This window comes from Thermobia domestica, chromosome 3 (assembly GCF_964235325.1).
Source record: "Thermobia domestica chromosome 3, izTheDome1.hap1.1, whole genome shotgun sequence".
NCBI classification, from domain to species: Eukaryota; Metazoa; Arthropoda; class Insecta; order Zygentoma; family Lepismatidae; genus Thermobia; species Thermobia domestica.
Genome location: NC_137456.1, coordinates 8693376 through 8713812, shown reverse-complemented (window position 1 = coordinate 8713812; position 20437 = coordinate 8693376).

Below are 20437 nucleotides of genomic sequence, written 5' to 3'. Positions count from 1 at the left end.
TCATAATCAAGATGCAGTGAACTAGTTGAAATGAGATAGCGATGCTGTTATACAACTAGTGTTTGCGGCTACCCTAGCTCGTGAGAACTAGAGCAGTGAATCTAAATTTGTATGCAGTAACGATTATTTTCCGTCAACGCTAGGTTTGCTCTCTTGTGTGTGGTTTACTAAGAATACGGTGAGTAAACCGTGAATTTCAGGGCATGCAATTGATAATGACTCGATGTGGAGCATATATAAATGTATATACTCATTTCTGGTCATGAATCGTTTCATTGTTCTCTTAAAGGAAAAGTGTGCTTAAAACGAAAGCAATAAATTGTAGCTCTTCACTTTCCCACAATTAAAGTTAAGGAATGGAGAGAAAATAAATTGAACTTTTATACGACTTCAAGAAAATAAATAAAAGGTACAGACCAGCGCACTAAATTTTCCCACTCCTTTTTCGTACACTAAGTCATATTATGCTGTAGCTATAACGACATATTCCCTTGTGAGATAGGAAACTAAATAATAAGACTTATTGAAATGAAATATTTGGAGTTTGACGTTCCACTGTTGTGCCGGTTAGGCTAAAGGAGACGGTGATGATGAGAAATGAATGAAATGGTGGAATGAAGAAAGTGGAAGGAAACGGGAGAATCTCAAGAAAACCCAAGAGAACGGTGTTTGTCCACCACAAAGCCCACACGGCGCGAGCTGAGATCGAACCAGGGACCCCAAGCACCGGAGGTAAGGTTCTACCACTAAGCTACCGCGCCCCTTTTATAAGACTTATTGGTGCGAAAAAAAACTCACGCTCAAAATTAAACTATCCCTTTTTGAGTTTTCATAAGGGGTAACTTATTCCATTTTATAAGGTTTTTAAGGAAATATTTTTATGTACTACAAATCAAATCGTGAGTGTTGCATTTGAGAAAACCTTTTAAAAAATCACCTGGAAGAGAAAACTATCCATTGTGAGTACTTTTTTTCGGAAGTATTTTATTCACCATTATACTGTTATTAATGAAAAAATATATCGTCCGAAAAAAACACCACCAAAAATAAAATACCTTTTGAGTATTTTTTTTCTAGGACAAAGGAATTATGTCGTATTGTCAGGGTGTTAATCGAAGATTTACTTATGAAATGTGGACAATATTAAGTTAATCATTTTTGAAAAAATATTGGGAGCCAAAGTGTCGTAGATGTGTTCAGAACAAATAAGATATACATTCATAGATTATTAATGAAAGATTAATAAAGATTTTCCTCCGAAAAATAACTTAAACAACAGTACATGACAAATAATGCAATATTAGTACATTAAATATAAAGAAAATTAGGAACTTTTTCGAGAAATTAAGAACTTATTTTCTTTGCATTCGTCGATAAACTTTCCTTATTTTGGGGATAGGAAGAGAATTCGAGAAACACTAGTAGAAAAAAGCGTTAAGTTTAAAATTTCATAGGGATTCCTTGATCGATCCAATATTTAGGCGAGTGAATCTATTAGATTGGAATAGACGAAATGATATTTGGAATAACTTTTTCGGTATATAGGGGCCAAAAAATGTGTAATTTTTTTAAGATCTCGAATTTGATTTTTTTCAAAGTCATCATACACCCTTCTCTTCTGCTTCACACTAGGTTTCTCAGTGTGATACGATTGAGTTTGCAGCGAATATTGTGGTACACCTTCTGCAACATTAACGTAGTTTTCGCACAAGTCACATATATTTATGTAAAACAGAATCTATGGATTGATGCGGGTTTGGAATGTTCGTCAATAGTAATAATAATAATAATAATAATAATAATAATAATAATAATAATAATAATAATAATAATAATAATAATAATAATAATAATAATAATAATAATACAGTAATAGATTTATAATATCAATTACGTAAACGATAAAATTTGATGAACGTAAATAACACAACGGAAATGGAACCCAAGTTTGCCGGTTGTTAATTTCATACAATACCACTACACACTATAACTCCTTCGTACAAAGGTGACAAATTAAACTACTAGTTACTGATGTAATACGATTGTCAAGTATAAGAAAATATCTTGAAACCTAACTATTATTCTTGCACTTCTCGATCTAATTTATGTAATTACAAAATAACGCCTGACATATTTTCTTCTTCGTTGGCTGTGGAGCAAACATTAACACCCCATTCTCATTTTGAGGAACGTTTCGGAATATTTTCCTCATTGAGAAAAATTTATTGGATCTGTTTCTGAGTTGAAGAAGGAAATAGTAAGTAACCCAACTAATGATCATTATCTTCATAGAGACCGTAGTATCTGGACTAGAAACCGCTGTGGCTTAGTGGTAGAGCCTTCACCTCTGGTGCATGGGGTCCTTGGTTCGATCCCAGCCCGCGCCAAGTGAACTTTGTGATGGACAAACACCGTGTGCGTGGGTTTTCTTAAGGTTCTCCCACTTTCTTCATTCCACCCTTTTATTCATTTCTCATCATCACCGTCTCCTTTAACCTAGCTGGCATAACCATGGGACGTAGAACTTCAAGATTTCATTTCATTTCATTAGTATCTGGACTAGTCTTACATAAAAGATTTTCAACTACTTACCAGTTTTTGTGCAACATCAAGGAAGTGATCGGCATACGCAAGTGTCTATTTATCGATTTTCTGCCAAGCCGGGTTTCGAATCCCTGCAAATCTGAACTTTTTGGCGTGCTTCAATTTGAATTTTAATCCATACTCTGTGTAATATGCAAGATCTTCTCTTATCGAGAACGAAAGAGATATTTGAATTAAGAGAATGATGTAAAATTGGAGTAGTTCCATGAATTGAGGCAAAAAAAATATAAACTTTGTTTCCTTCAATTCTCCAGAGTTGATATTTTCAGTTAATTTCAACCATTTTCTAACTCAGTATGAGCAATGTTTTTTTTTATTTCTTCTCACATACAGGATGCACTGAAATAATATATCATGCATAACACTCATTGGACAACATGCTCCAAAGAATACATATTAATGTCAAAATAGAGAAATTTCTTCTTGAATTAAACCCACAGCATTAGCCTGTTTTTAGAATTCTACAGGCTTACCAACTGTCGTCTGCTGGTTGAAATGTAAGATGCACATTGGGTTGCATCTGCCCAGGCGTTTGTAATAGTTGTTGTTAGAGCAGTGAGAGGAAGATATTTTTGCTGCTGACTGTACAAGCTAAAGGAAGAAAATTATCCTACGGTGTCATTCCCTAACATCTTGTATCAAAGCAACGCAAAATCTGCATTTTGATTTGCTATAATACACATTATTTTTGTGTGGTTTGCGTTGCGTTGTGTTTCGCAATTTTTGCAAGGACTCATACAGAATTAGGTCCGTAATGTACTCATTGTCAATAAAGCTTTCTGAACCTGTACGTTTCTTTCTTCCCTTAACTTGTATTGGTAAAATCTTAATTTTTCCGATGTGATTTACCTCAAGAGCCGCCACTGATCTTCCATGATCATCTCCGACATAAGGGAGACGGTGATGGTCACAATGAACGAATTAGTGGAATGAAGTAAGTCGGAGGAAACATGAGAATCCAGAGAAAACACATGCACACGGAATTTGCACATCGGAAAGTCTACTTGGCGAAAACTTGGATCGAGCTAAGTACATCATGCATCAGGTGTCAACTTAGTATCACTGAACCATTGCAAACCCTCGTTTCTTCTTTATGCAAAAGAAATCAAAAATGTGTGTTGAACTTTTAAACATTATTTAGATGCAAGAAGTAACTCCTGTCCTATTTATCACCTGCAAATACTATGTATTTTTTCCTTTATATCTACTACAGTAACAGATATACGTATTTGTTTTAAGCAAAGAATCATAAAAAGGTTATCTTAGAAATGCCATCTTTGATTACTACGCTTTATAGTAACATGGTTAAACTCTGACTGTCTTATGCAGAGTTTTTTTGACTTATGATTAACGTCATATTAATGGCCTGACTACTGCAGGAAACATATCTTAGTCGAATTCTTTAGCATGGCACTAATCAAACTTCATAAAAATGAAGTGAAATTTTTGAGTTTTACGTCCCACAATTATGCCGGTTAAGCTAAAGGAGACGGTGATAATGAGAGATGAATGAAATGGTAGAATGAAGAAAGTGGGAGGAAACGGGAGAACCCCGAGAAAACCCACGCACACGGTGTTCGTCCACCACAAAGTTCACATGGCAGGAGCAGGGTTTGAAGCCGGGATCCCAAACACCAGAAGTGAACGCTCTACCACTGAGCCACCGCGGCCCCAATCAAGCGTCAGAATGACTGTGAGATTCCTAACATCAAATCAAGTCAAACAAAGACAGAAGTAAGTTGATTAAAAAATAAAACTCGGAAGAGTTTTTCACTTCTATCTCTAGTGCCTGAATTGAAGAAATATTACTTTACCTGATTTTCTTCGAAAATTATTTTAGAATTTGAACTCTTGTATAGAACATAGCAATGTCACTTACGAAAATTACGAATAAAAGAGAATGAGATTCTGTAGAATGAACAAAGTAAAGGCGTAGGATATTTATGTACCGTTTCCATGTGAATGCTTTTCCTTTAATGGATGCTAAGATAACATCAAAAATAATATAGAAAGGTTATTTGGCATACGACTACTAAAAATGACTAATGGAGTTCAAAGTCTTGTCGTGCAGCGCGATATTGCTTTTAATAGCTATTACACTAGAAGAAATAATACAGTTCAACAAACGAAAAACAAATAAAAAGAACTGAACTGCAACAGACTAAATAAAAGTAATTGGGGTTGCGGTGACTCAGTGGTAAAAGGTTCACCTCTGGTGCTTGGGGTCCCTGGTTCGACCTCAGCTTCAACCATGTGGACTTTGTAGTGGGTAAAAACAGTGCTCGTGAGTTTTCTCAGCGTTCTTCCGTTTCCTCCCACTTTCTGCATTCCACCATTTTCACTCATTTCCCATTATCACCGTCTCCTTTAGCCTAACCGGCATAATCGTGAACGTAAAAAAACTAAAAAGATTTCGTTTCGATAAAAATAATTTCAATGTCAATGCAACTGATTTAATTTTAGTTTTGCGTTACGTTATTTTAAGGATTATTCTTTCTATATTAGTTTTGTATCATTAAAATTGCATCCAAACTTCACTGTACTCCTCACACAAATCACTGGTTATATGAATAAAAACTACAATTTCGCTTAAACGATAGTGGCAACAATTTATTTGAGTTACTATAGCGAAACTTACTGTAATCGAGCTCACATGGCGTCAAGGTTCGATGGTTTGTCTCAAGCTCCCGTTTCGTACTATGTTTCGTACTACTTCGTACTACTTAATACAAGTGTTATTTTTTGCATTATTTTGTGTTAGAAATCAATGTTTATAGTTTGTGGACACCCCTGGCACCTCTGCTTTTATTTTCTAAATGGATTTACTTTATAACAATGCCGTTTATAACTGGCGAATTCGAGTTTATAGTCACACCATTTTCGTTTTGGCTCCTGTCCTGACCACTTTTTTTCTAATGCAAACAATTTTCTTGTTTAATACAATTCACCTATCTTCTAACAATTTCTAGTGCCATAGTCGACTTTGCTACCACGGCTGCGACTTTCTTTTTTACACCACTATTTTAGTACCAAAATATTTTACCTCAAGATATTTCACCAAGAAAGAGTGAGGTTGCCATTTTGTTATTTTTATTCTAGCAGCCATTCTTACTTTTTTCGTCTACCTTCTGCAAAAGTAACCACATTAGCTAAAAGTTTTTCGGTATTTTTTTCTTTTCTTGTTTTGTTTGAGAACACATAAATCTGACAATCTTACATGCGTCATTCTTCTCTTGTCATCTGTATTGTATATAACATCATAAAGTTATGTACATAAAAAGTACCTTTATACAAGGAAGATCTAGAAACTAACTTTACAAGGCTGATATCTCTGGAGTTTCGTCTGTTATAGAGAAAGGCAGAATGTGTGATAGTTTTAATACATGGATTTGGCAACTGTGCAGAGTTTCAGTCACTGGCCACCTATGGCGCTAGTTGTAGGTAAATACAAATGGCGACTCGTTTGGAAAACTGGTCTCACGAACAAGTCCGCCCAGTTATTCGATTTCTGTGAGCGAAATATGTAGCTGCAGCTGAAATTCTTTAACAGGTTGTAGAGGTTTACGGACAGACTGTAATGTCTCGTCAGCATGTCGCAGAGTAAATATCACCACCTACAGAACAGAAGATGACCATGCTGTTGAAGCAGTTTCTTTGGGACATCATAGACCACCCTCCCTACAGCCCGGAGCTCGCTTCAAGTGACTCATCTGTTTCCGGCCTTGAAGGAGCACCTAGGAGGACGTCGGTTTGTATCAGATGAGAAGGTGAAACACTTGGTGACAACTCACTGAACACGCGAGGACAGGATTTTTACCAGGAGAGAATGTTCAAACTCAATCCCACGATGCGACAAGTGCGTCAACCGATACGGAAACTGTAAATAAACGTAGTGTATGTACTATCTACTGTCTGTATGAGTTGTAAGTCATAGTATATCATATGTCACTGCAGGCTTTGTAACCTTACTTTCTGATGAACCCTTGCAATTCTACAGAAAGTAATTTGTGGCACTCATATTTCATTTGTTCTTTGAATATCGGCAACAGTTTTATTTGAAAGAAATGTTGGTTGTACACTCATGTCCAAAATTATTGTCGGATATCTATAACTGTCTTCTTGTAAGAATATAATTTGATAATGATTTTGCAAGGTTCTTTTAATACTGGAACTATGTGTATAATCGGGAAATGTATATTTGTGGTGAATTCCTAGGAAAAAAATTATAAATACGAAAATTATAAAGAGTAAAATAAAATGTTGCAAAATAGACAAGAAAATTTTATTTTCGTTTTATTGTTCTTTTTTACTGCTCTTTTGGCATGATATTTGCCACATATCCTCTGCGATTATACACATATTAACATTATAAAAAATACTGGACGAATTCGTTATCAAATTATATTCCTAGAACAACATATTTATAGACATGCGACAATCATTTTGGACATGAGTGTACATTCATAGAAATATTTGTTGTAAATAACTCTTAATCTTTGCTGACAGAAAACCACACCATTTGTTACTGGTAATACTGCTATGACGTGTATTGCGTGTTTCCATTTCAGTATCTTCTGAGACTTTGATAAAGTTAAGTAATACACTAACAAATATTCTGTTTACGTTAGTTACTCAGTTCATATTTAGATCGCACATATTTTTGAAACAAACAAATAGACGTTATGATGTTAGAAGCTGATGATAATTATAAAGGGAAACCGGTTGAAGTGAAAAATTACCTCAGAAAATCCCATATATTGGGCATTTCAGGACTCACTCATCAAAAGTCATACGTATTTTGTAAGCGTCATTGGTAATGTTATGTGCCAATTAAGAGGGAAATTTTCTTGTTTAATATAAGCTCCAATATGGCTCTGAGATTCATGCGCTTATATACATCGAAAAGTTCATACGGCTTGTTTTCATTATCAGAGGTATCTACAATATCTGGAGGTGATTTTGTTGAAGGAGCTCCAGACAAAAATGTTAAAAATGAAATATGGCCAAAATCACCAACCTCGTGTGACAAGACATGCCACCCCATCAGCATTTGTGAACCAGTTGTTTTCGCGAATTTTGCGTTTCGCTCATTTCGAGCGGTGTGACTGAGCGCTCCGCTCAGTAACCTTCTGAACTTCACGTTAGCTGACAACACTGGCAAGTCGAACATGCTTTGAAGAAAACGGGAAGAGAGGATCAGTAGCACCGCTGGAAATGAGCGAAACGCAAAATTCGAGAAAATAACTCGTTCACAAATGCTGATGGGGCGGCGTGTCCTGTCACATATGGCGCCCGAACAGGGACCCGAACCCTGAATCATTCCCAAAAATATTTGGAGATGATTTTGTTGAAGGAACTCCAGATAAAATCTTAAAAATGAAATATGGCCAAAACCACCAACCCCGTGTTCTGAACATACCATATACGAAGCATATACATATACAAATACAAAGCATATACAAAGCATTGCTTTAAAGATTTGCCCAAAATCAACAATTCCACTTCTAAACATCAAATTTATAATGTCTTCAATTTTCTATTTATGTTATCATACTATATTATGGTGGATGAATAAAGATCGCCCTTTCTTCCATCTTTTATACAAGTTACATTGATTAGAATTGCATACGATACTTCGCATAAGACATGCATTTCAAGCTATGTTTCAATATGTAACTGCAGATTGTTCTTGTAACCACTTTCCAGGTCTGCTTCCGTCGTCCAAACATTTGATACTATTGAAACGTTTTACATTACCAGGTTAAGACATCGAAGAACATCTCCAAAAATGAATTACAGAACTCTTCCATGATCGTTCTTAGGTCTCGACAATAAAACGAACCTAAACCACTGACAGGTTAGGATGTCTCGTCTCAAAATCCTTGTGGACGTCTAGATGACCGCTGAGACTGTAACACATAGACATCCTATTAACACATGAGACGAAAACACATTAACTAATAACATACTTATTTATTAGATGCATTATATAAAAAGAAAAATTATGCAGACAAAAACAATCACAACACGAAACACTCGTATAAGTGTTGATATATCACAACTTGGATAGAAACTAAAAAATACACTTCACATTTCATCAACACTAAACAGCACTTTTAAATGTTTATAAGATATATGTGCAATTAAAATTTTATATCTCAAAGATCATTGTATTAACTTTTCTCACACCACTAAGTGATGCACACTGAGGTAGTCCCATAAAGTAATTCCCGGCTACTGCTACGCTAATTCAATAAAAAAATCACTGTGGCATTTACAACGACTTATCAAAATGATAGTCGTAAACCTGGTTCGTTTGCTAAAATAAAAATTCGAAGTGGTAGTATTTCTTCCTCATGTAAAAATTAGCTTCGATATGTAAATACCATTAATCTCACCTTTTTAATAAATATGACAACGTCTATAAATGGTGTTAAACTGGTTTATTATTTGATATAACTTAAATATCCTTTTCTTTAAACTGTTAAGTACACAAACTCACTGGCTAAGTAACCATAAAACATGTCCATATCAACAACTATCCCATAATAATCACTTACATATATTAAAAACATTCTTCTTTTGTTAATAGGAAACTAACATTCTACTAAGTATAGTGCATATGTATGAGTACTTTCTGCCCAAGGTACAGGTAAATATTACTCAAGCCAAAGTATTTTGTTATATAAAAAATGTCGCTCGACAAAGGGACTGAATATAAAAGTCATGAGTTGGCTTGACTTTTATCTTCAAGAACCACTGGTCCGTTTACATTAGTGTTCTTTTACATTGCTTATGTCCAACATATTTTAATCGCACCTTGTATATCTATTCATTATATTTCACATATACATATATATATAAATACATTCATAATAAATCTTTCATTTCATCAAATACCTATTTTCAACAAGAAAGTTTTAACACAAATTAATATAATGAAAACAATTTTTGTGCTTGATTAATCATGAATTAAATTACAATCCTTTACGTTAATAAGAAAGAATTCAAGTCATTGAAAAATTATCGTTGATGAATGAAAATCAAAGAAAATATAATTGAACAAAAATCAAAAATTAAACCCAATCTACGTTTGAATAAGCACACGTAAGTAAATAAATCTATTTTTACAGAAACAAAAGACACTCTTTTGTTATTATATAAATACATTTTTATTATTGTTATTATTATTTTTCATTCCTATTTATTTGAGCAAGAATGTCAGGTGCTACTAATTCTTTCACTAGATGCATCCATTTTTCCTTTGTATACGGAGTAGGTTTCCAAACCTTTAACTCATCTATATTGCGAAGTCCAATTGACATCCCCGTTTTAGCGTTCAACAATTCGAAAACTTTAGGATTTATTTCCTTAAAACATAAATAAGGACCTGAGAAAATGTCACAAAATTTGTAAATCTTCTTTAACAACATATTACTTTGCGGATGTTGTTTAACAAAAACTAAGTCATTGACCTTGATCCGATATTTTCCTTCCTGCAAAGACTCTACTTGTGAATTACGTTTCAAAAACTTGTTATGTCTTCGGATCTTTACCATATTCACTAGATTGGACGAATCTATAATTGTCGAATCTTCCAATTTGACATCAAAATGTTGTTCCACAGGGAAAATCAAATCAGAGCCATTATGAACATTAGCAGGAGACACACCTAAAGTGTCTGATATAGAATGGTTCAAAAGGTACGTAATTTGGTTGACATGTTTAATCCATTCAGCATGTTTATCCTTACAAAAGTGCCGAAACAACATACCAAAATTGCGATGTACATTTTCTACCACGGAGCTACTTGGATGGTACGGAGTCACAAAATGAATTTTAATGTTGGCCTTGTTCATGGCTTTGAGAAACACATCACTTTTGAATTGTGAACCGTTATCGCATAATATATGCTCGATAGGGCCACAATGTGGAATATATACATTCAGAATTTTATTCACGATAGCAGCGGAGGTTGCTTTACGCAAGGGATAGGCTACCACATATCGTGAAAAGATGTCCATAGTTGTTAACAAATAAACTTCTCCAGTAGCTGCTCTGGGTAACGGTCCATATAAATCAATCGATAGAAATGAATGTGGTCTCTCTGGTGTTATTGAGAGCATTGGTTTTTGTATAGCCTGATAATTATGCTTAATTTGCATACACTCAATGCAGTCATTGATATAATTTTTGACCTGAGCTCTCATTCCCTTCCAGTAAAAAGATTTATTAACCAAGGCACATACCTTCACATACCCAAAATGTCCGAAATCATCATGGTAGGCCTTTAGTATACGTGCTGTTAACGTAGGTGGAATGCAAATTTTGTTCCTAGATTTGAATTTGAAATCTTTAATAAGTAAAATCCCGTTGTTTAATTTAAATCTGGAATTCCAGTGTTTGGGACAACTACATCCCTCGCCACATGAAGATAAATGTTCCATGATTTGTTTATATTCATGATACTTCATTTGATGTTCTCTTAAATCTTCTATCGAAATGGTAGCTATTTCATCCTGTAAGATCTTAAATTCGTTAATGGACAAAATATGTTGCTCTTCTCCAGGAAACAGACGTGATAAGGTATCTACGGGTCCATTATCTACCCCTTTAATGTGTTGTACTTCGAAATCATAAGCTTGAAGATCTAACGACCAGCGAAGTAATCTGTTGTTATATCCTTGTACGCTATTGAGGTATCGCAATGAATTATGGTCGGTAAGTACTATAAAATGACATCCGCTAAGATATGGAGCGAATTTTTGTATTGCAAAACGTATAGCCAAAAGTTCAATTTCTGTCGTGGTGTATCCCTTTTCAGCTTTCTTAAGAGTACGGCTAGCGCAATGTATAACAGCTGGTTCCTGAATAGTTGGGTTAGGTTGCCAGAGTACTGCAGAGATTCCAAGCTGAGAACCGTCACACTGTACATAGAAAGGAACGTCGTATCTGGGGTGGTTCAAATGGATGTTTCGTTTTACGCACTCCTTCAACTTATTAAAACTGTGTTCTTGAATAGGACCCCATTGCCATGGTACCCCTTTCTTTATGATCATAAATAAAGGCTGGGCTATCTCAGCGAATCGCGGGATGGCTTTGCGAAACCAATTGAAGAGTCCTAATATTTGTCGTGTCTGTTTCACATTTACTGGCGCAGGGAGATCTTCTATGGCTTGAACTTTAGATTGACTGAATTGTAAACCAGAGGCATCAATTTGGTACCCAAGAAATTCTATAGAATTCTGCAGAAATTTGGATTTCTGTAGATTGATAGTGAGGCCTGAACTTTCCAATCTGTCTAAAACTATATCTAAGTACTTCAGGTATTCATGTGGATTTTTCCCCATGATTAAGATGTCATCAGCATACGTTATCACGTTGCTACGTAAGTCTTGACCTAGAACTTGGTTCAAGCAGGATGCTAATGCTGCACTACCATTGATAAGCCCAAAGACTACACGATTGTATTCGTACAAGTGACCTTCAAAACTAAATGCTGTATATGGTTTTGAATCTTCATGTAACTCGACCTGATTATACGCCATCACTAGATCTAGATTTCCGAATACAGTGTTCCCTTGTAAAGAAGCTAGTATTTCTTCTACTGGAGGATACCTCACTTGTTCCAGATCAATGTGACTGTTAGTACGTCTCAAATCTAATACCACACGTAGAGAACCATTTTTCTTTGGAACAACATGTAGTGGGTTAAGGTGTACGCTTCTTGAAGGCCTAATGATCCCATCTCTTAACATATTTGCTATTTGCTGTCGTACATTCTCCCTGTATCTATATGGAATTATATAGGGCTTGGTTACTATGGGTTTATCTGTTTTAACTTTAAAAGAATAAACAAAATCCTTGCAGCATCCAGGACGTTCTGAAAAGACATTTCTATGTTTATATAAGATGTTCTTAAAGTCTGCTATTACTGTATTATCAGCAAAATCAAGGCTGCTTTCGAGATATTTAACATGTTCAGAAAATAATACATCGTCCTTTATATTCATCAAAATTTGTTTGTCTTCCAATCGTGGATCATTTAATTTATCACCTTTTGCACTAATAGAAACATTATTCACTATAGGAGACATATCATTATATTGACAAGCAAGATTATCTGATTTTGGAAGCAGTTTCTGAACAATTTCCTGAGGTATACCCGGTATCGTCAACGTTTGGTTTTTAAAATCAAGCATGACACGTAATTGGGATAATAAATCTAAGCCCATAATTAATTTCTCGTTAAGATCCTTTATTACCAGAATAGGGATTGATATTTCAAAATCTTGAATAGATATTGTCACACGAGTAATTCCTGCTACTCTCTTTTTATGTTTACCGGTAAAATCAACTATAATAAGATTCTCAGCCTTTTGTAGCTTAGGATTCGAATAATTACTAGTAATTGCTTTCCATAATGAATACGATAATAGAGAGGCATTTGCTCCTGTATCAAGTAGGGCTTCGGTACTTAACCCATTGACTTTAATAGGTATTTTAGCTGTACTATATGACTTTAAAAATACAAAATTTTCTTCAATATTAAAACCATCATTGACAGTATCATCTTCAAACCAACAACGATTTACAACCGGTATAAATTGGTACTGACACCTATTAATTGCTATTTCAGAATAATTATTTACAGTGACGTCATGTGAAAGATCATTTTCATAATTAGCATGAACATGTACATTGGAAGATAAATGTTCGTAAGAATTATCACTAAAATTTTTAGATAAATGTTCATGAGAATCTACAGCTGACATGGGTTTAACCCCTACCACATCAGCCGCGATTAGTTTAAATTCATACTCGTGTATGGTTCCAATAAGGTACACTGTACAGCACAATCGTGATTATGACCCGTATTATTGTTCTGTACAGAAATTACTTCAATGCCTGGATCTTGATGCGAAGTGCCATCTCTTGTCCTTCCATTACGTCTATCCGCATAGTTCGCTGTATTTCTGGAATTTCGCCATACATTACGTCGATTTTTAAATCTACTTTGACTATATGGTCTAACATATGAATTGCTACTATTAATTAGGTTAGGCGGATTCCCTACATAACCTTGCCTATTGTGCTCATTTTGATTGCTAGAGTATACTCGGCTTAGGTTAGGGTCTGTATTATTCATACTCCGAATATTTAAATTCCGAACAGGCACCAAATGATCTGAATTATTCTTATTTTTACCCATTCCTGATTGTGAATTCATGGCATGGTATTGAGTTTCGTAGCATTGGACAAGCATCAATAAATGACTGAAACTCATACACTGTGTGGAAAATAAGATCTGTTGCAGTTTAAATGGAAGCAAATTTCGAATCGATGCTATTATTCTCGATTCCGATTGCAAAGGATTAACGACCTTTAATTCGTTGTAGACATTTACAACAAACTCTACAACAGATTTGTGCAATCGAGGATTGAAGTGTTGATTTCTAAGGGTGGCATCTCTATTTGCCAGCAAAAAGTCATTTTCATAATTAGCGATCAATGCCGCTTTGAATTCCTCATATGTACTAATGTGATCACGTATTGCCTTAAACCATAAGGAACAAGGTGGAAGTAATACATGGGGTATTAATTTCATATATTGGGATCGATCGATGCACATTATATTGCATTCGTCTTGGAATTTCTCTAAGAAAGAAGTAGCATTCTCATTACACTTACCACTGAATTTGCTCATAGCTCTAATTTCACTCATTTTAACACTTAATTTTACCTTCTTTTTCTCATTCCTTGTTCTTGTTGAGTGATAGTTCCTATCCGTGACGTGCTGTGTCGTGACACCATCTATGTTTCGCTCATCAGTACTCTTCGGACAACTTTCTTCTAGTATAATATCTTCATCAGACCCCGGCGAAGGCGAGTTCATCTCAGGTGATTGGGGCAACTCAAAGCGATCACTACCCAAGTTATTTCGGTAAATGTTGTCTTTAGCCTGTAACGTTCTAATCTCTTCCTGAATAGTAGCTAACAACTGTGTATTTACACGTATGTTATTAGAGTTGTTGCTAACCTGGATCTTTTGCTGCTTAAGGGAAGATTCTATTACTTCTAAATCTTTTTTTACAGCACAGATTTCTTGATTTTGGTGATTGTGCTTTTCCTGACAATCATCGGATATCCTTTTCAACTTTTCCTCGAACTGTGAGGATATGTCGTTCACCACCTGGACAATTGTCTGTTTCGTTTCATCTGATTTCTGTTCTATCCGTCTACTTAATTCTTCATATTGCTTGTTAGCTTCGTCAAACTTCAGTTCTATCTTCTGTTCCATGGTCTTGTTAGATTCGTTGAATTTCTGTTCCATGGTCTGCTTTAATTCTTCATTTTGTTTGTTAGCTTCGTTGAACTTCTGTTCCATGGTCTGCTTTAATTCTTCATTTCGCTTGTTAGCTTCGTCAGACTTTTGATCTATGGTCTGCTTTAATTCTTCATTTTGCTTCTTTATCTCGGTAGACATCTGCATTAATTGTCGCTGTAAAGCTAACAAGATATCTTCCGATGACAAACCTGGTGTTACACTAGTCTCATCGCTGTCACTAGTATTTGATTCCTGCTGCCTTGTTTCGTTGTCCATTTTTCTTATGATTACTTTACCACTTCGCAATATGGTTAAGTTCGTATTCATTAACTGTAGTAAAAGTAAATTCAACCTTACTCTTCTTCTTCGGGAACTGAATTTACAAAGTCCCGGGTGAGGTAAACCAAATTTTTACAACGACTTATCAAAATGATAGTCGTAAACCTGGTTCGTTTGCTAAAATAAAAATTCGAAGTGGTAGTATTTCTTCCTCATGTAAAAATTAGCTTCGATATGTAAATACCATTAATCTCACCTTTTTAATAAATATGACAACGTCTATAAATGGTGTTAAACTGGTTTATTATTTGATATAACTTAAATATCCTTTTCTTTAAACTGTTAAGTACACAAACTCACTGGCTAAGTAACCATAAAACATGTCCATATCAACAACTATCCCATAATAATCACTTACATATATTAAAAACATTCTTCTTTTGTTAATAGGAAACTAACATTCTACTAAGTATAGTGCATATGTATGAGTACTTTCTGCCCAAGGTACAGGTAAATATTACTCAAGCCAAAGTATTTTGTTATACATTTCACTAGAAGAATGCTTGTAGTCAGAGTGTAGAAATCCAAATGTTTGATAGCAACCGATGACTACATATATGCACTTGGTCCGAGGATCGGGGAATTAACTGAGTAGGGCTAGTCGCTAATAAATTCCTTGGGCGACTATGTTATAACATATGCCGCTCCATGTAACTGTATAACAAACAGTACAAGCGTAGTTTCTATTTGGACATGTAGAGAAAGATTCCCGGAGTTGATGTACCCGTTGCAGAAATTGGACTGACCCACTGTTCAAGGTTGGTAGTTCATTTTAAAACGCAATTAGGTTTAAACAATCTGTATGAATATGCAAATCAAACGTTAAAAGAATTTGTGTTAATTCACAGTTCACTGACCACAATGTAGAAGAAAAGGAAATTTGAGGTAAGAAGCCTGAGAACTTTGAGGTAAGATGGTGGCTGGCAATATCGGTTGACGAAAAACAGTCGTTCAGTGCACCTGTGCTGTCAGTACTTCCATAAGTAATCGAAGAAAACAATTCACTTCCAAATAATTATATAACATAGTATATGCATATTAATAAGTAAGGAAGAAACACTGAATTGTCTAGATAGTGGAAACACAATTCTCACTCATAGTCAAGAAAATGCTCCTTTGTTAGTCACTAAAATCTTTTCACCGTAAAGCAAAGTTTCTCATATATGTATTACTTCTTTTGTTCTTTCTCGTGAGAAAAAAAAATTAAGTTGTTAGTTGTTCCCATCGAAGGTAAGAAATGAATTTTGTTCCATGAATAAAATATAAGTTGAAGAATGCTTCCTGTCCTTCAAAAATATACAGAGTGTCCAAAAATTACTTATATAACCTGGTAAAGGTTATACTCCATGTTCTGTCAAAGCTATAATTTGAATTCCAAACATTCCCCCTGCTTTGTAATCCCTTTCCCAAGATTGTCTTCGCGTATCTTCGTAGATGTGGTGTACGCTTTTTCTTTATTTGTGCCTATGAAACGCAGAAGAGCCTGATGAAATCGGTGTTACAGGAACAAACAGCAAGAAGTAGAGAACATTTCGTTCTCGTATTTAACAAAGAAGTACGTATTACTTTGAAAACATTATTTAAAATTAAACACTTAATAACTATTTAAGGTATATTTCATTAACCGTCGCCTGTGCTGCCCTCTTACTTGTGTCATAATAAAACTTTTGTGCAGTATATTTTAGTATCAGTTTCCTCTTAATTATTGCCATGTTTTTCAGCTTGCTCTCGGTAATTAGTTAAAAGATAAAGTTTAATGAGATCGTCAGGAGCGAGGCTATCTGTTAAGGACCGAAATAAACTTCATATTAAAAGTTCAGAGTAAAATTTCTACGAAAAGAATGAAAATCAAAGATAAGATCTAGAAATAGACTGAAATATTGTTACGTCACATCCTTTTCGTTGCAATGGTGATCATCATTTTATTTTCTAAACAAGTAGCTTAAATACTTAAAAGACCTAAATGCGAAGCGAAAACAGTGATGAAATATTTCTAAATTTCAAACATTAGAGTAAATAAAATATTTGTTTCTTTTTAAGTAGTTCTAATCAATGAAACTAGAAAAACAAGAAATAGAAAAAGAAAAAGAGAAAACAAATGTACTCATATTGTTCATGATGAGATATTGACCTTAAATAATTCTGAAATTTTTGATTTATTAATGTAAGTATCATAACATTGCATCCGTGTACAGGATTAATGTTTAACAGTTGTTTAAAATGTGCGTATATGCTGAAGCATTCATAATTGGATGTTTTCTTATTCTACTGTTTCTACATTTTATTTTTTTAAAAAAAGTTGATAGGGAATATAAAAAAAGATCTGATTTATATCCACTGACGGTCCGGATTGAAAATTTCCAAAGGCTTGCTTTTTGCTTCTTACTTTTGTAATATTGTAGACATTGATACTGTGCACTTCCATTATTAAGAGTGAACATAATGTCAGAATAGAATTAATATTGTTCTAAAAGATGTTTTTCTTTTAAACATTGTATATTTTAAAGTTCTTTTGTGCCGACAGTTTGTCAATCTGCACATTAGGGTATTTGTATTGTGTATAATTGTTTCTCAACGTAGAATACATGATAATGACGTTTTCATTAATTATTTGATTTCTATCTTATCATTTAGAGATGTGGCAGTTTTAGAAATAAGTTGCTTAGATATTAGTCTTTGTGAATTTCCTTGATTTTATTTGTAGTATCCTAAATGCATCTCCATATTCTAAATCTGTACCAACTTTATTATTTACTAAAATATTTTATAATTGTAAATAAATTTACAGTAGTTGTCCTTGTTTGTACTAGACTTTAAATTACACCAATCGCTTCACGCGTTTGTATATTTAAAAAAAGCATGGCGATCATTATGGTAACGGAAATGAAATGACGACATCAGTATTTCAGTCTATTAAGAGAATAAGTAGAAACGAATAAAAATTTAAACAGAGGTCGCGAAAAGGACCTAGAAATAAATGACAAAATATAAAATATATAACAAGAAATAACTTAAAAAGGTAGCAATAAGAGCTACTCTTAACAGCACAAATCAAAAACAAAAATTCCTCAGAGCACGTTAACCATTTCAACCACAAAAATAAATGTGGCTACGGTCACTAAAGACTGTATTATCTCTCACAACCTGATTAAGATCTTTAGGTACTACTAAACATTCTCTGAGGTCTGAGAATTTTGGCCATTCTACGAAGAATGTGGAGAGTATCTGTGGAACAATACAGTCTTTGCAATATGATTGGTTAGCACCACCCACTAAATTGGAATATATGAGATGTGTGTGTCCTATGCACAGGTGTGTTAGCATCCCCTGACTTTGGCGATTAGTACGCAATGACGTCTGCCAATTGCCCAATCATTCGGGTTCTATTACCCGTGACTAACATATTTATTAATCCCATAAAAATTAGCTTTTGATGCTATACCTGTAAACATAAATATGAGGACTCATGGTCAAGAATGTCATTTTGTTCAGCGGGGGAGGTTTATCGATTGATATGACTCATCTTTCGACACAGTGGTGTATTTACGATTTTGTTTTGGGGGGCTTTGCCTGAAAATGTGAAAATTCTGCAAGATATTTCATTTACTTTACTATACTAAGTAAGATTTCGGGGGAGCTTAAGCCCGGAAGCCCCCCTAAATACGCCACTGTTTCGACTAATTAACTAACTAACTCTATGGCCTATGGAACCCGGAGGTTCAATGCCGCGTTCACAAAAGCTCTCCACTGACTTCTATCCTTAGTTAACTGCATCCAGTTTCTACTTTGTATTCCAATCTCTGCGAGATCCATCTTAATATTGTTCTCCCATCTGCGACTAGGTCTTTCTAATGGTCGTTTTCCGATATGTCTTCCAGTCAAGACTTTGAAAGCGTTTCTGCTTTGTACCATTCTAGCTACATGACCCACCCAGCTAAGCCTCCTAGACTTGACGACCCTAACAATGTTGGGTAAACAGTATAAATTATGTAGTTCCTCGTTATGAAGTTTCCGCCATTCCCCATTCCCGTTCCTCTTGGGTCCGAATATTCGTCTCAGGATCTTGTTCTCAAATACTTTCACTCTATGTTCTTCCCTCAGAGTAAGTGACCATGTTTCGCAACCATACAGAACAACGGGAATGATTATCGTTTTTTATATTTTAAGCTTCAAGTCCTCGACAGAATTTGCGACAACAAGAGATTTTGAACCGAATAGTAACATGAATTCCCTGCTTTTAGTCGACATTTAATTTCTCCGTGAATATGATTTCCATCTGTTAATATTGATCCTAGATATTTGAAACTATCGACTTTATCAAAAGTATTATTTAATATTTTAACGCGTCCATAATTTGCTTGGAGAACAAGATAACATATTTATTTTACATTGTATTCCGTTCTACAATTTAAATCACAATCGTTTCTGAAATGTAGTTGAAATTTGTCATAAATTCATTAATAACCTCGAAGTACAACTATCGTAATTGTATGTTATTTTGTCCCCCTGTATTGAAAGCATTAACTGGTTTTTATAAATCTTCATACTAACAAGCAACTTACTAAATGACCTAGAGATGGTTAATGGGAAGTGGGATATGGATAGACGATCGAATGGATGAAGAAACATGTACTGGTAATGTATTTATTATAATTGTTACTACAGACAATGCAACACTTTATTATTACAGTGGAGTAACATCTTATGGCAGGAACGTAGTCAAGGAGTAGATCCTGGGGATCCGGACCCTGACCCCCCGAAATTCCGAGTTTTCTGTAAATTTAGTCCAATTTTAATGATAATTTCATAAATTTTAATATAATTTATCCTCATATTAAATTTGAACTACCTCAAAAAGCTATGAACCTCTCCACCAAATTATATTTCTGCCTACGTGCCTTCCTCATAGGAGTATATATTTAAAAGATTGCGACACTACTCGACTATTTGAAAACATGAATTATATTATAATATTATTATTGAAATTTCATTTTTTTAAAAAATGTAACAAATCTACTACTAAATTTAGTTGTAAGCTCTTGTTCTAACAACTGTATCCATTTCTCTTTAACAGGAGGTATTTTTACAATAGCGAGAAGAAATGAAATAAAATGAAATTTTTGAGTTTTACGTCCCACGATTATGCCGGTTAGGCTAAAGGAGACG